The sequence below is a fragment of the Theobroma cacao genome, chromosome 3 (assembly GCF_000208745.1).
Source record: "Theobroma cacao cultivar B97-61/B2 chromosome 3, Criollo_cocoa_genome_V2, whole genome shotgun sequence".
NCBI classification, from domain to species: Eukaryota; Viridiplantae; Streptophyta; class Magnoliopsida; order Malvales; family Malvaceae; genus Theobroma; species Theobroma cacao.
In genome coordinates this window covers 19,502,927-19,508,684 of record NC_030852.1, presented here as the reverse complement: position 1 = coordinate 19,508,684, position 5,758 = coordinate 19,502,927, and the positions used below count along the sequence as shown (strand labels likewise).

The following is a 5,758-nucleotide window of genomic DNA, read 5'->3' as shown; positions in this document are numbered from 1 at the left end:
GAATAAGGAGAAAGTAACTGTTGCAAGTTATCCCATTAGGAAGGTGAACGTTGTATGACATTTTCCTCTCGATTGTGGAAGAAATGCTGCACCGGTGAGTTATGAGGAATGTAGGAGAATACAACAAGCCTGGATTGAGGAACAAAGGAGAAAATCACAAGAGGAGGAGAATCTGGAAGAGGATCTTAAGAATGACTTGGAGTAGAATCTTCCGATAAGATCAAATTAAGATGATGATCATAATGACATGTAATATTTTTGTAGGATTTTGTACTACTTTAACTCTAGGTAGATGTAGTGTAAAGGAGATAATAGTTATCTGTACAAAGAAGTTAATAGTTTGGCTTTTAAAGTGTATGACTAGAATGGATTATAAAGTAGCTGTTTAAATGACTGGATGTGTATGGGAATTTTTTTGTATGATAGAAATAAATTGGTAATATAATTATTGAGGAAGGGTATAGGAGGAAGTAATAAGGTTATAAATGACATTCGAAATGGATAACGTGATTAAGTTGATGATTGTAATTTAAGCATGAAGGGGATTACTCATTGATGTCATGATACTATGAGGTAATAATTGGGCACAAACATAGCGCAATGAAGTTAAATTATGGAATATGGGGAATATGAAATTTTGATTTAGTAAGTATTGCGAGAATAAAGTGAGGAGGAAGCTGAGCTATTTTCGTAGTTAATTATTCCAAAAGTCAATAAAATTATTAGAGTACAAGACAAGGAAGATAATTAAATAGTGATGACAATAAATTTGAGGAAAGCTATAGACAGTAAGCAACTTATGTGTGGAGTGGTGTATGTATTATGAATTTATTACACCGTATGGAAAGGATGTTTTAAGGTGGGATTTTATGAATGATGATGAAAGTCAAAAGATGACATGAGTTGAAAGTATTAACTTGGCTTAGTGTGTATGACAAGCAAAGAGAAGGTACCTATACTTATGGAACTCATGATATATGTCTAGAAGGGAAACCCAATGGTTGAGGATGATTGATGTAGTGACTTTGAATGCAGACAAATAGCTTTGATGAGGAAATTTCTAATAGTTACAGCATCGCAGCACTGACTATCTAGCGCTACAATGCTCTAAATACCTCACACCTATGATGCATGAGGATGATGGGAGTGGCACAATAATGAGCTTACAAATTGAATTTTGGCTATTAGTCATTGAGCTTTGTTATTTGGAAGTTTTAAATATTCTGGAGATGTCTACCAAAATGAATTGAAAAGCTTCTTTATCCCCTTGTGTATGGGCATATAATTAAAAGAAAAATTAAAAGATTCTTGAGATGGCTATATTGAGATAAGATACCAAGTGATGAAAGTGTGAATGAAGGATTATAAGGGTGGTATAGAAAACAAGTTTATATAGAATATCATTATGAGAATTTACAATTATTGTCTTGACTCAGTTAAATGACAAGGGTTAGTAACAACACGAGGCCAATTGTGTAGCACCCTAGGAACTTATGCAAATGAGTTGGCGATTGAATGGATGAGTACGTATTTATATACCTTTAAGAATAAGTGCACGTCTGTAGAACGATATGCTCTAGATTTTAAGGAGCAAATAAAAGATTAAGTGTTTTAGAAATGCACAAGTATCTTTGAAAAGAAATTTTTAATCATAAATGACAAGTATAAAATGTGAGATTTTTAAAACTTGTTGAGAAGCCTAACGGCTAAGTCACAAGTTAGGTGATCACATGTTGTGAAACATAAGTCTAAGATAGATATTCCTAAGGAGATGCTCAAGAGGAGTTTTGCTATGGATTTTGTGAAAGTTAGCATTAAGCTATGTGGCTATAGAGAGGAAGCCGTAAGTTGGAAGTGAAATTTGTGTTGACTTTAAAAAGTACTTAAGAAGAACTTTGTTTCAAGCCTTGCAGTTCCAAGTACAAACTACAGATTGGTCCAAGGAGAATGATGTCACATTATGAAATAATAGAACAAAGGATGATTGAAGATAATTTGGATAATGAAGCTAATAATGAAAACTTCCTAAGGTAGAATGGAAATTGGAAATTTGAAAATGCTTAAGGCATGCATGATTCGAAACAGTCTAAGTTTTTAAGTGACATTTAGTAAGTGAGATGTGATTAATGACATTATGATGTGAGGATATAGCATGATGAAACTCAAGCATATGATTGGAAATGATATAAATGATATGAAGTTATACGCAAGCATAATAAGAAGGTTGACATGCATTATAAGGATTATTATATTGACTCTAGGATTGGGATGAGGATGAATAAAGGGGAATGTAGTCCAAGGCATGTGAACACATGGATCCCTATACATAACGAGAGATGTTGATATTTGAAAATGCATGTACATATGTATATATGAAATTGATAATTTGACTAACTAAGGTGAAGAATTGTTCTCAGTAATTGAGAGATTTTGAAATAATGTCCAGAGGGGTCAGTGAGCTAAAGTTTTATCGAGCATGCAATGAACGATTAAAGGTATGAGTGACTTTGAAGGTAATCTAGAGAAGATTTATATTGATGTGAATTTTAGATTATGTCATGAATTCTAGAATTTGCTTGATTCTTTCTCAAGGTAAAATCCTAGGCAATACTTAGTTGGAGACATGATTTAGGCCATCTTTAGACCGTTTGAGCTCAAAAAGCCAACCTTGTTAAATCTTTATCGCTAGTATACCCTGTTGAGCCCAATTTGCCTTTTCTTTGTTTAACTATATAATAATTGAGCCTAACCTTAAAATAAAATTTTCAATTTTACAATCCTCACTCCTAAGCATGTATATTGTTTTAGAAAAAATAGATTGACCTAAATGTTGAAAAAAGGTGAAAAGGTGATGTTGAAAAAAAGAGTTCAAAATATTAAAAATCACCCAACTACCTATAGTACAAAGAAAATAAGTTTAAGGGTGTGAAATTGTGAAAGAAAGAAAAAAGAAAGAAAACAGAAAAAAAATGTTGAACAAAAGAAAAGTTTAAATGTGGAAGAAAAGGTGTACTTGGAGAAGAAAATAAAGCCTTATATATAGGTTCTAGAATAATTATGTGCTTAGGTGATTTGAGCCACATTAATATCCTTTATCTTACTTGGACCTTAGCCATACATTTCGAGCTTTATAAAGTCTTATTGATCGTTGGCTGTCTACATTAGTGGAGAGAGAGATGAAAAGTAAACTTATGAAGTTCTAGAACTAATTTCAAATTTTGTTAGCATAAACTGTAATACCTTGTACTTTGATATGGTGGCTAAGAAAGCTTATCGGATGTCAATTGGGGTTAATTAGACTATTTAAAAGTGATGAAAGGTGAAAGGAATAGTTCGGAGAAAAATATTCTGCATGTGAAGAAATAACAATTAGATAATAATATTTTTATTGAGGATGAATTAGCGAGATAAAAAGTGATTCGGAAGTGAACCGGGCATAATAAGACATTTTCGGTGCCAAGGAGACACGTAAAAAATTTAAGAATAAAATAATATTAAAATATTAATAGTTTATCCAGTGTCAAAATTTTTCATGAAGAAGGAGTATATGGTCAATCTAAGTGGGAGAGAGGAAGAACGAGGAAATTTCGAAGAAAAATGTTGTTAATGGGGCCCGCGTGTTTTTATTAAATAAAGTTAGCACGAGTAAGTAAATATTTAAATATTATGGTAATATAGTGTTGAACTATAAACTTGATATTTTATTGGTACAAGTGTTAAGGAAGAAAAATAGGAAGAAATTAGAATTAAAAGATTGTGGAAGGACTTAATTAAAAAGGGTGAAACCCTTGGAGGGCAAAATGGTAATTTTGCCATTAGTTTGGTCAAAGCTTCCTTTGGAAGCTTTGACACTTCATCCTTATCCCATGGCCGACCATCATGATCAAGGCATTATCTTATTTCTTCTTCTCCTCTCAATGCCATTTGCATCGTCCACCACAAAAATCAAGCTTTTTCCATTTTCTTTTCCTTCCTTTCTTTTCATTTCTTTTGTTTTTTTACTTATTTCTTCTCCTAACTTCTTGGGCACCAAACCTGCAGCTTCTAACTCCATTTTTCAGCACAACTAAACCCTAGGAGAGAGAAGGAAAAATCTCTCTTTCTTTCTTTTATTTTCTATTTCTACTTCGTCATCACCAACACTTGAATTTTCAACTTCAAATCTCCATTTTTAAGGCTAAAAGGTATATATTTGCAACTCTTGGAATTTATGAATTTAAGGGATATATTTTCAGATTTTATTTTCTAATTTCTTCAAATTCTTTTTCTTGGAAATATTAGGTTTTTGTTGATCTTTATGCCTCTAAGCTCACCAAGGTAAAAAACCTTTAAATTGGAATAGTTGATATGATGGGTTTGAGAATTAGACTAGAATTCTAGGTTAAGAATTAGGCTAGAATGTAGTTTATCAAGTGTATGCTTATTAGAATTATTAAGTTTAAATTTATGATATATTTGAAGTTATTATTGTTTATTGACAATTATAGGTTTTAATGGTATTTCGGGACTACCTGGATTAAGATCTTATGGGTGCTAGTCTTGTTTGGTGGCATTGCTAAGGTGAGTGAACTTGCATTTAAAAATGTTTTGGGATAAATGCACATGTGTTTGAATGAATCATTTGAAAACTTTATTTGTCTTTGCTTTAAAATGTGCCTAGGAACAAGCCCTTGATGAAATGTCTTTATGTTGTGAAATTGTGCAATGTGATTAACTCATGTGTTCCTATCTTATACGATACGTATAATGTGATGAATTATGTATTTGAAATATTATGTTGAATTGCCAATTGATTTGTGGCATGTGATGTATTGTTATGCAAAGATTCTTGTTACATGTTGTTGCATGTGCCATGCATTGAAATGTAATGTTGAATGATAATTGTAACTGTGCGTGTACAGTGTGGGGGGTGCACATGCCGGTGATGATGGGTGATTCCAGCTATGTGCGGTGTGGGAGTGCACATGAGTTGATGACCGGTGGGTGATGATTCTAGCTATGTGCGGTGTGGGAGTGCACATGAGCTAATGACCGGTGGTTGTATACATGTTTACACATACCATAGAAATGTTAGAGAAATTATTATGTGATTTCATTGAATGTTGAAAGTTGAACTTCCTAAATGTTTTAAAATGAGTTGAAAAATAGCACGGCATCAAGTTTTGTTCATAATATAAAATTTGCATTGTTTTTAAACGAGTGCATCATGTTTTCGAAAAACTCTTCGTATCGTTTGCTTGTTCCCTTCCTATGCTCACTCACTAGGTTTATACTCACTCTTTTCAACTTCATGCTTTTCAGATTTGGAGGTAGTTGGGACCTAGGTCGAAGAGTCCATTTGTATTTGCCATTTGGTAGGTTCCATGGCATCCAGTAACAGTACCCACGTCCAAAGTCACTCTGTTAATAGTCAAGGTCTCTTGCATATGTATATAGTTACTTAAATGTAAATTATGAGATTGTTGTGCACTCTGTATGTTTGATTTGATTAACCATGTCGTTTAGGATTGACGAATGATAACCCTATTTTGGGAACGCTATATATATAATATATATATGTATACATATTCTTTGTTTTCACGGTTAAATTTCGAAAGCATATTTATTAGAGATTATGAGTTTTAGATTTAAAAGAAAGAAAGGCTTGCTTAGGCCTGGTGGGCTATGCCTATTGGCCCATGCGCTGATCACGGCCGGGTTTTAGAAAATATTTTCCCAAGATTTATTATTCTACAATTAGAAAAAATATTTTCCCTCT

General features: G+C 32.8%; 1 long non-coding RNA gene across 1 annotated transcript; it reads left to right on the top strand.

The window, feature by feature from the left end:
• LOC108661326 lies at positions 4,280-5,506 on the top strand. The gene is made up of 3 exons (XR_001927084.1): positions 4,280-4,317; positions 4,488-4,560; positions 5,302-5,506. It is a non-coding gene; the product is annotated as an uncharacterized LOC108661326 (long non-coding RNA).